Raw genomic sequence first — 12,536 nt, 5'->3', positions numbered from 1 at the left:
ATACTCTGATCTTTATTTCCTTTCTCTTGGGTTTAAATTGCTATCCATTTTCTACCTCAGTGGAAACTGATCATTAATTGAGACCTTTCTTCTGGTCTAACATAGGCATTTAGTGCTATAAATAATCCAGTAAATACTGCTTTACTGGCATATAACTGGTTCCTGAGCTGAGGGAGTCACATAAACTCAATCTAGTTATTCAATTCTTGTGTAAAAGTCAAGAAATTCTTCTAAGGCAGTAAAATAGGTCAATCATAGGACTGTTTCTTTTCTTGGAGATCATTATCTTTTGTTGCCTGATTCTTATGTCTTAGAAGTCATTGTTTCACATATTTTTCCATATTTTACTTGTTTGTTTGTGTTGTTTTTTCACATTGAGGGTAAATCTAACCTTTAATTCTTTATATTGGTTAGAAAGAGAAGTCTCCTTATAATTTGTAATGGCCAAATGAGCAATCCCCTTATATGGAAACCTTACAATTTCTCTAACTATTCTCCGATCACTAAACATTTATCTTTATTGTTACAAAATGTGCTGTGAAGATTATATATGTTGATGCACTTCTGTAAATGTTGAAGAATATTTCTAGGATGGAGTTGCTGGTTCAAATGTTTTACATTTTGATGAAAACAGTCATATCTAAAATAATATCAGCCATATAGCTATTATATATTTTATTCCCAACTGATTAAAATATTATGCTAGTAACAATAACAAAAAGATATCCTTGTATAATCCTTTTATAGGAAGTATTATTAAGCTTTGAGTAAATAATGATTCTGGTTGTGTCAGGATAGGCTAGGTTATGCTGCAATAACAAACCTGCAAATCACAGTGATTTAACACAACAAAGATTTATTTCTCAGGCATGCTACATTACTATCACAATTCACTGGGAGCTTTGGTCCCTGTTACTTTCATTCTTGGCCTATGGATGATGGAGCCACTATCTAGAAAGTTGTTGGTTGGGACAAAGGGAAAGAGACAGTGGGAAACATGCACTGCATCTTAAACTTCTAATTGCATGTCAAGTCCATTCTCATTTCATCACTCAAGGCTAGTCAAAATGACCCTGCCATATGCCTGGTGCCACAGTCTGGCTGGGCACAAATCACGAGCCACTGAAGCAGGAACAAACTTTATTTCTGAACTCCACCAGCACACTCCACACGCTCCTGGGAACTCTCCTGAATGCCACGCGGCTCCTCCAGGAACCACCAACCGGAAAATCCCTCCTCCAGCACTTCCCCAACCAATGGGAACTCTCCAGGAATCCCAGCGAGAGCTCAACTGTAACTCAACGGGAACTCTGCGAGAACTCCAAAGTAGCAGGCCCAGGTGGACAGTAAAGGTCTAATATACAATTAAATCAATTCAGCATCATCTTAATGGCTCACCTCTCAACCAATACTATTGGCAAAATGCCAGGGGCCATTCTGACTCGGCTGTGGCTCTCAGCAGCCTGGAACAAGAAACTTGGAATATTTTGGAACAATTATGGTGAGTGTTACACTAGTAAAATTATGCAACCAAAATTTCAGTGAAATATTTTGAAGCACACATGATGTTTTTATTTGGGGGAGCTATAAAGTTCTGGAGTGAGCAAATCCCAAGACCACTTTCACCTGTGATGCCAACTGCAGAGTTTGGAGGTTCTCAAGACCATCCTCAAATTTGATAATTCACTAGAAAGGCTCACAGAACTCACTGAAAACTGTCGTATTTGTGGTTATGGTTTATTATAGTGAAAGGATAAAGAGAAAAAATCAGCCAAAGGAAGAGATTTGTAAAGCAGAATTTGGAAGAGATCCATGGACATCGTCAAGCACATTACCTACAAAAAAATATATACTTCATGATTTCCCTTTGTTATAATTTGTCTGATTTGAACCTGCAATGAATTTAATTATGTCTTAAAGATCTATTTTCCTTATGAATTTTTGGATTCTACCATTTAAAAGGTTGTTTGATTTGTTTTCTAATTAGGTCAAGATGTTTTGTCTGTGCAGACATCTCTCAAGTTTTTTGAGATACAGCTTTTGCCTCATATTCTTTTAGATTAAGTTTTCCCTAAAGGAAATTAGTAAAGGAACTACTTAACCAGCTCAGTGATAGGACTATTTGTTTTAAAAATAATAAAGCCTTGCTAGTGTGTCTCTGAGTGAAGAAGAACTTGCTGCTGTTTGCGTCGTATTCACAGCGTGACGCCCTACAATTGGGGAATTACGAAATAAGCATTTCTAAATGGGTCAGGTTTAGTCATCACTGACAACATGATTCAAAGCCATTACACTGCTTTGAAGAGTGAAGAAAGCCAAAGGCATTGCATGGAGCTCACGAATGGACGATTTCATTAACACCAGGTTCGTCTGGTGAATAGTAGCCTTGTCTCACACAGCCTCACAGATCTGAACTTACTACTTTTTTCAACAGGAAGAAAAATGATTTTTAACTTGTTACTTTTGACTAGTACTTTTCTAGTTAAGATTTTATACTGGGAAGTCTTTCAAATGTAGCATTGAATCATATTTTCCACCTTTGTAGATTATATGGTTTTAAAAACTACAATTCAAGGAAAATAAGTCTGCAAATATATTTTGTTTGAAAAGAAACATGATTTTATTGCCATGTTTAGAAATTTCATAGGAGTACTTTGTTAATCTAGAGATAATTTTCTGTGGTCACTTTATGAAATATGAGACCCTGAATTATTACTTTGATTGTCAGCACAAATCTGGGATCATTGAGAGAAACAGGGTCAGCCATTCAAAACCACTTAATAAAAGTAGGCTAGTTAGTAGGTCATGTTTTATAGCTGTCTTGGTGATCGACCTTCTAAAGGATGGTTTAAAAAGTAATTGTTAGAAAAAGTGAGCATTTCTTAGATTTTTGAACAAAAGGAAAATTTTAACACTGAGTCATTTTTCTTATTAAGAATAATGAACTCCATTCAAATTTCTAAATTTTGATTTCTTGATTTATGACAAATTCCTTATGGTAATTCTCAGTCTTTGAAAATAGGCATATCTTAAAATTGAAAGTTAATTATAGAGTACTTTAATTTTATTTACTGGTTTTAAAGAGAAAATGCTCCAAAATGCTTTCTTTTTAATGGTAATTCTTTAATAGAAGTTCTGTATTGTCTTGTCAGTCACATTGAGATCACAAATTAGAATAATTTTCAATGGAAGTAGAAAAATACCATAATGTTTAGTGGAAATGATATTTTAAACACCACATCATTGTGGTGGCAATAGTCTGCCAGCAAACACACCAATCAGGTAACAACAAGAAATAGGGAAACTCCTTAAAGCCAAGATATTAAGAAGACTTTGAAAAAACAGATTCATGGACATCAGCAAGATTTACCAATCAAAGACTGTGTAACAGATGCAGGACAGAGGACAGAGCAAAAGAACAAACTGTGAACCACACACCTATCTGTACAACACAGCCAGGTGCTCACATCTCTGATTCTATATATACAGTTGCTACCATGTTTCCTAGATTGTGGGGGTTTTGTTTGTTTTTGTTTTTGTGATGCTGGGGATTGAAACCAGGACCTTGTGCAAGCTAGGAAAGCACTATTACCATGGGGCCGTGCTCCCAGCCCATGATGGCAGTATTATTATTGGAATAATCATTAATGTTATCCCTAAAATAGAAATTAAAATAGAGCATTAAATGTCTGACTTTTACAGTTCCCTGTATGGACTTCCTATATTGACTAAAACAAAAAGAACACCTAAAGGGAGAGTTACATCTTCAGATCTCTCACAAATATTGTTACTTTAACCTTACAAAAATGGGGTAAGGCATGTAGAACATGTACAAATAAATATTTAAGTGAAACCACCTACTTGGACAATGTGCATATCTGGCACTTGAAGTAGGGTGACTCCTAGGCTCCCAGAGAAACTCCAGCCTTTTGAGAATGCACAAAAAGGTAGGGGAAAGATTTCCTCCCTGGAAGGGAAAGACCTCAGGTATCAGATTTGGAATTATTTTCTTTCTGCAATCATCATTCTCATCATAGTTATTCAGTTGGGGATAAATCATAGTTTAAAAAGTATATTTCAGATGCCCCAATTCTTGTTGAGTATTTTTGCCCTTATAGGTAATAATAGAAAATTTGTCTTCCAAAAATATTTTATTACTCATTTTCCTTTATCAACATCTATCCCACATTCTTACCTTTAGGGAACTTTTAAAAAATCTTTGAAAGGAAATCACAATAACATCCACTATTGACTGAGGTGTGTTTCATTAAGAGCAAATTGCAATTGAGTCATATCCTGAAATGTGTTGTTAATTTTAGTAGCATAATTATACAAGTGCTTTAGATGAGCATCCAGCTAAACTTTTATTATATTGAAGCATTTCCCTTTGAAACAGAGTTTTTATTTTCAAACCAGGAAAATTCACTAATAATAAACTTGTAGAATTATATATATGTTGTCTTTAGCAAGTAGTGGTTACCATGTGCCAATACTTCATTGACCCCTAAGTATAATATTTCAGTTGCATTACTTTGGATTACCCAACTAGAAACTTAATTAATTAATTACAGCATTGCTTATACAACATTCATAGCGTCCCTAGCATTTTTCCTATTTGCTCTCAGGTTGATGTTAGAGCATTATCCAATCACAAAGAAAATGAATCTGAGCAAATGACCCTTTGCACAAATTCAGACTTCTTTAAACTCTGTAATTCATATGAAACCTACTTTTAAGTAACCTAAATTTAATTTAGACTGCTTTTGGCATCATTCCATAGATATAGATTGAGAATTGTGAGTTCTCAATTGCTGAGTTATGCAGAAAAACTTCTAAATAGTTTTTTTACATCAAATAACTTGAATTTTAAATTGGTATACAGCTTCTTTCAGAGTAGAAAAACGTAGTGAGAAGCATACCTTAATAGCTTTCTGTGACTGAATGGCATAATATAATATCATCTTAGTTTTAGTTTATCTGATTCTTAGGCCAAATCATAGACATGCTTTTAAATATAGTACAGTTAATATAAAGTTTCTAGGGGTAAACTACTTAATTTCATCCTATTCCATGGCAACTCTATGAACTCCATCAATGACTTCTTCTGTCTGCTCCAGCCAGTCTTCTCTTGGCTAGTTCCCCTCCCCCACCTTTACATACTGTAATGCGCCACAGCTCAGTCCTGGGGTACTCTCCCTACCTGCACTCTCTTGGTGGCAGCTTTCCTTCTCATGACTTTAGACTTGTTTATATGTGACTGATTCCCAATTCTTAATTGTCAATCCCAACCTTGTCCTTCAACTGTGGACTTTTTTGTTCAACTTTTTACTTGATTTTTATTAGATTTCCAATAGTTAGCTCATGCTTCTGTGCAAAGTAAATTCCAGATCTTCTCCACAACTTGGTCCTTGTGCTCTTCTTATGTTGACGAATAGCAGTTCCATTGCTTAGACCCAAACCTTTGAGGTGATCTTTGATTCCTCTATTTCCTTTTATGTTCTCCATTTCCATCTGTCAGAAAAACCCTCTCAGCTCTACAACACTGCCTTCAGAACACATCCAGAATCTGAATGTGTTCCCTACCACCTTGCCTACCACTAGACTTGTCCAAGTCAGCATCTTCTCTCACCTGAGAGTACAGTAACCTTCTAACTGGCTTCTTTACTTCTGCTCTTGTCATCTACAATGTCTTAATACAGTAATTAGAGCAGAACAAAACCCTCCAATGGCTTCTTCTCAAAGTAAGAGCCAAGTCCATACTAGGACAGGACCTACAACTTCCTCCATCTATCTCTTACACCCTTCCCCCAATCTATTTGATTTCATCTTTTATTACCTCTCCCTCCCTCTGCTCCAGTCACAGTGCCCTTCTCCTTGCTGTGGCTCAAATCTGCCATCACACTTCTGCTCCAGGGCCTTTGCACTCACTTCTCCCTCTACCTAGAATATTCTTTCCATAGATAGCTGTAAGTTTCACTCGTTCTTCTCTTTCAGGACTTGTTCAAGTGACACCTGCTTTATTTTCTTCTTAATACTAAACACGAAATAATATGCTACTTATTGTGCTCCCATTTCTTTCCTTACCTTATCTACTCTTTACATTTTCTAGAATGTAAGCTCCAGGCAGACAGGGATTTTTATCTGTTTTGTTCTCTGAGGAATTCTCACTACTTAAAGTAGTGCTTGGCACCTGATAGGTACTTGATGCATAAACAGAGAAAAAGATAAATACATGAATGTCTTGTCATCTCACAAAATTGTTCCAGGAGTCAAGACTATAGATAAGGAGATAGAGGAAGGATGGATGGATGGATTGGTAGATAGATAGGTAGATAGACAGATGATAGACACATGATACAGATAACGCCTGCAGATAGGTTGGTATAGCCTGTCACTAACACTCCCTGCAAGCTCGTCTAGGAAAAGTAGCTCAAGTACCAATATGCAATTATAGATATAATGATCCCATTTTAGGGTAAAGACAGCATATAATCATACATTTTATATTTCTGAGAAATTAAGTATTAAATAATGACTTTCATTTAAGCATCTTAAAATATGTTACAAAAATGAGTACTGTAATTACCTGTAGTTATACATCACTATTATACATCAAGTAGTAATAGAAGGCTTAATGGATTCAAGATCTCACTGGCTTGACACATTTGGATTGGAACAGAAAAGGCTAGATAAGCCCAAGTGGCAGTTTGACATTTACACTATGTCATTTAAACTGTGGAAAGTCTATTATTGCATGGCTTATTAGCATAAGAAAAAAGTGAAATGACTTGTAGACTATCAACAGAGTCCCATGGTGACCTTGGGCCAGCTAGTTACCTCAGTTAACTTCACTGTGCTTCCTGTCTCCGTGGGTATGTCATAGTTGAACAGATTACTCAGGGAGGGCTTGAGAGGAAGTGGGGCTCGCTCTTGGTGGTTAACCAGAAGTGTTTCCCTGAGATCAAAGTATGAGTGACAAGTGTGCTCAGTGTTGACCACACATATATTATGACAGTTGTTTTTCAGGAGACTCAGCCCTTACCAACTTTCCATATGTTTAGATTGTGGCTTTGGGGCCCTGGTGTCCTGATGGCATGTTCCTTAGCACCTAAATCTCCTCTTCAGATGCCCAGAACCCTCATTCTTCTTCCTTTCAAAACCAGCACAAATGAAAGCCTCAGTCAAAGCTCAAACACCTGCCTCTTCTAAGATTCTTAACATGCTTTGGAGAGATCAAAAGCAGAAGCAAAACTAGTGAAGTGTCTATAAGCCACATCCAGCCTCAGTGTTGGGGGACAGTATTTTCACAGACAATGCCCTGGAGATAAAGTCCACTAGGACAGATACAATTCCTGTACTGCTAACAGCCAGCATGAAACTGCTCACCTAGTACAAGGAACTTTGCCCTGTGAATCTATAGTCTGAAAGAAATGCCAGCAGGCCTTCCTCAATCAATTTAGACTGCTGGAGAACTGGAGAACCTTACAAGTTACTGAGTCTAATCTTCTCACTGCATAGCTGAGGAAACTTCAGGAAATTAACTGCTGACCTGTGAGCTCCTCAGTAGAGAGTCTGTGTCTTAATTTTTGTGTATGCTTGAAAAGACCAGAATGCAGCTCTTATAAAAGTCCTATAATTTAGCATGGTCATTCTGTATCTCTTTTTGGTCTAAAGCAATAATTGAATTTATCAGCCAGTATGCTTTCAAATAAAAATTCCCATGATCCAGGAATACAAATTATATAGAATAATGAGGTTTTCCAGTTAGGCCCAGGAAGAAACTAACTTTTTATCTGCCTTTACAGTGGACTATCCCATGACCGCAGGCAACAAGGCAGTAAATTAGTATTATCTGCATGATCAAAGAAGAATTCTGGTGGTGTGAAGAGGGCCCTGAACAAGAGAAGGCAGGTATGAACTTAAACCCGGACTTTGTCACTTTGTCCAGCCATTTTACTTTGGGCAAGTACTTCATGCCTTTGGGAGGTAGAAAACTTTCTAAGAATTAACAGAAAGTACTGTCACGTATATATAGGACAGGGCAGATAGATGAGCAAAGTACATGGGCAATAATTTTGCCCCAAAGATGAGATACCTCTTTGATTCTGTCTCAGTCTATTAAAGGTGTGGAGAAACAGGTTGTCTGTAAGGGCTCAGTGCTAATCTAAGTCCTTCCTGTAGTCAGAAAATGGACATCTGAACTAGTTTGAGCTGGGTTTCTGTCATTTTTGATTCAAAGGATTCTGATTAATACATCCTCTCATTTTTCAAATGTGTCTCATATAGATGGAGTGACTGATTGAAGTTGCATAGCATGTTGGAAACAAAATCTGGATTTGAAATCAGGTCTACTGATTTGCATCCCAATGCATTGTCTGCCACACTGTGCTTTATAGACTCCATCTTGTGAATTGCTTCATACTTTCTGAATGATGGTACAGGTCATTTCCCCTACTGCACTGCATCACAGCAAAACCCATTCATCTATGCAAAAGATGGAGGACCGTTTATTGAGGGTTCTAAGATATGAGAGGAGAGCTTAGACGAGTTTGTGTGTGTCTAAGTCAGTCCACATAAAAGATTCGGTGAAGTCAGCACTGAAGGCAGAAACCATGTACTTGATTCTACCTGCCTCCCCCTCCAGTTGAATATCTATAATTTCTAAGCACAGAAATAGGGTTTCTTTTTCATAATTGCATTCATAGGTAATTGTCTCACCTTGAGTTTCTTCCATAATTGAAACTCAGTAGGAATTTGAAGGATGGAAAGAAGGAAGAAAAAAAGAAAGACAAGAAAGGAGAGAAAAAGGGAAGAAGAAGGAAAGAAGAAAAGTAGAAAGGATTTCAAGTAAACGTTTTTTTCTACTGTTCAGCAGAATTTATACTTAATAACTAGTATCTTACAGTGATCTCAAAAGATGTCATAACACCTAGTCCATGATGCACAACTACTTTTCCTAACTGAGCAGAAGAAATGGTGAGAAGAAAAACTCCAAGTCAGAGCCTCAGACCACAAGCTGTCTTGGGAGACCTGAAGATTAGGAGCAAATGAGGCAACAGAAGATGATGATACTTGATAGTAGGCCTTGCGTCGTAGTTCTGTGAACTGCTCAGTCACGACCAGTAATATTCACTTACAAAGGCTGAATATTAAGTTAATTATGTGAAAGTGGGCAGTTCTTGGACTTAGTAACACAATGAATAATGTTTTAGTAAACTTGAACACTTAATGATGAATAGATTGGACTAGGATTCTATTGTTTAGTATGCGTTGTATCATTCTTTGTGATCAGATTTTGTAGGCCACAAACAGGATGTACATAAATAATGAACAAAAAAAAAAGGTTTCAGAGTGAAGAAAAAGTGTTCATCAAAGGAATTTGTTTTGAGTGCCTTTGTAAAAGTATTCTCCACTTTAAAACTTTTGCTATTCTCTAGTTTTCATTTTGGTAATGCCGGGCAATACCCCAAAAGTTTCTTTGGTATCATAATCAAAGTATTGACGGGTATTTTTTACCATCCTACTTTTAGCTAATATGTAGACATTACAAAAAAGAAAGGGGAAACTATTTCACTATCATCTTCATCAGATTATCAAAATAGAATATATTATGTAAATTCTGTTAAAATAGACTTTCTTAGGAATAGACCTTATACCCCAAACAGCAAATACATATTCTTGTAAGTGCAATTGATATTCTTCACTATAGGCCATGAACTACTCAATTATTGTCTCAATAAATTTTGAAATATTGAAATAAAATATATTTTATTTAGGTAATATATCTGTAGCCTAACTTAGATGATAATCTAGAAGATCTAGATTCAGTTGCAAATGGGTTTTTATTGATGTTTATATCAAAGGTTTTACATTCCAAGCATAGTACATTATAGTAAATGTTTTTGAACTTTTGAAATGTTTAGAAAACTTAAGTGTGAAATTAAGGTACACTCACACATTGCTGGTGGGACTGAAAATTGGTGCAACCATTATGGAAAGTGGTATGGTGATTCCTCAGAAAACTTGGAATGGAACCACCATTTGACCCAGTCATTCCACTCATAGGTTTATATACCAAGGACTTAAAATCAGCATACTACCATGACACAGCCACATCAATGTTTATAGAGGCTCAATTCACAACAGCTAAACTATGGAACCAACCGAGGTACCCTTCAACAGATGAATGGATAAAGAAAATGTGATATATATACACAATAGAATATTATTCAGCCTTAAAAATAATGAAATTAGGGCATTTGCTGATAAATGGATGGAGCTGGAGAATATCATGCTAAGCAAAATAAGCCAATCCCATAAAACCAAAGGCCAAATGTTTTCTCTGATATATGGATGCTTAACTCACAATAAGGGCAGAGGGGCTAGGGAAGAATAAAGTTAGTTTAGGTAGAGGGGAATAAAGGGAGGAGAGAGGGATTAGGGATGGGAAGAAAAGTCAAATGAATCAGACATTATTACCCTATGTCATATATGACTACACGACTGGTAAGATTCTTCATCATGTACACCCAGAAAAGTAAGAAATTATACTCCATTTATGTATGCAGAAAAAGAAAAATAATTTGTTAGGATTGACTGATGGCACTGACATCAACCTGCTAGTTTCTTAATGTTGAAAGTTTTATAACTTAAGTACATGGTTCACCATCCAACAAATTGTTTTGTCAGTTTCTTGGGCTTATTTTTCCATCTGTGTCTCTAAGTGCACGTCACTGTCTCTCTAAGAAATTCTAAAGACTTGGCTTTGCTGGTTAGCCACGTACAGTCTTTATTATGAGATTGTACAATAGCTCCACATGTCATTTTAACCACTGATTCTTTAATTCAAGTGTTCATTCAACAAATGTGTGCCATTCACTGCTTAAGACTCTTAAAATAGAGGTGGACCAGACAGAAGAAATGTTCCCTGACTTTAGAGTTTTTATTATTGTGGGAGAGAAAGAGAAAGCAACAAGATATAAACAAGTGAGTAAATAAAAAAGAGAGAGAGAGGGATTTTTAGAGGTTGGTAATTGCTATCAAGAAAACAGAACAGGTAATAATATAGAGGGTGAGAGGAGGGCAATATGAATAGGGTCACTGAGGAAAATCCTACTGACCATGCAGCATCTGAGCTCAAGATGAGCTCTGGATGACAAGAAAGAACCGGCCTGAGCAAAGTTCAGTGGACTGGAAAGAGGAAGAGGGACAGACTGGCATTATGTAGGAAGCAGAGAGAAAAATAGCAATTGTGGGGATGAGTGCTGAGGCTAGAGAAGGACATCACAGGCTGTGGTGGGAAGTTGAAACTGTCCTAAGAGTGTTGGGAGGACATTGAGAGTCCACTTTGATTCTAGCTGGTGGATAATGCATCCTAGGGAGCACCCACTGCAGTGAGGAAGGCTGCTGGTTGTCTTTGTAGATTGGATCCTACCCAAGGGTACCAGGCACAGCAGGTGAGTAGGGGTTGAAATCCAGCTCCTTCCCACTCTCCATGTCAAGTGTCCAGGGGCTATGATCACCTATAGAGTGCCCCACAGGGAAATGACCTCAGGAGTGAGAACAGGGGAGAGGGATATTGCAATAATCTTTGCAAGGATAGTAGTTATAGTGGAGGATGAGAGAAGCAGGTGGATTCAGGATGGGTGTGGATATAGAGCTTGCTGATGGATGATGTGTCAGGGTGAAGGGAAAGGAGTAACCCATGATGAACCTAAGTTCATGGGATACGGTGCTGTCACTGACTAAAGTAGGAAAAATTGGGAGTGGACTGAGATTTGTAGTTGAGGAGAAGGGTCAAAAATTCATTTAACGCTGGATTTAGCCTAAGATACATGCTAAATATTCAACAAGCGGATTTATGAGTTGAGGAAGTTTGTAATTCCATGAAGTATAATTCAGAAGCACAAAGTTCAAATGTCCCATGGTCCCGACCCACTAGGGAATGGAGTCAGGCTAGAGCGGGGAACTAGAGTAAGTTCAGCCTAAGATTCTTCAACTACAAGAAGGATTTAAACAAACACAACCTCTTAAATGTCCAGGAATATTAAAATTCTTTCCAGTCTCACCTTTCTCTTCCTCATTGTGGTGGGAGCCCACCAAGCTCTCCCAGCAGTGCCTGGGGAAAGGATTTTTGAATTTTGTATCTTTTATATCCTCTGTACACAATTCACCTTATTCACATGGTTCATGGTCATTGCTTACCCTTCTGGCATTCCTTATAGAAGTTAGCAGCCAGTGTGACTTGATGAGGATTTCCAGAGACCCTGGGGCTTCCTGGATGACTTAGCTCCATACTAGCTGGCTCTGTGTACCCACTGGGTGTCTGCCATATTCTTCCCCAAATCCTAGCTCCATGGCCTGCCTTATACCTTATGACAAATGGTCACTAGCTCTCCACCCAGCTATGGCCCATAACCCTTTGGTAACATGGGGATTTGTAAGCCCTATCCTCACTGCAAGGGTATTAAGGGAGTTTTATAGAAACCACAATCCCTCCTTGCCTCTGATTGACCATGCCAGGCAAATGATTGCAC

This window comes from Spermophilus citellus, assembly GCF_964194105.1.
Source record: "Spermophilus citellus genome assembly, chromosome: 1".
NCBI lineage: Eukaryota > Metazoa > Chordata > Mammalia > Rodentia > Sciuridae > Spermophilus > Spermophilus citellus.
The sequence above is the reverse complement of the archived record's forward strand: the minus strand, read 5'-3'. Positions refer to the sequence as shown.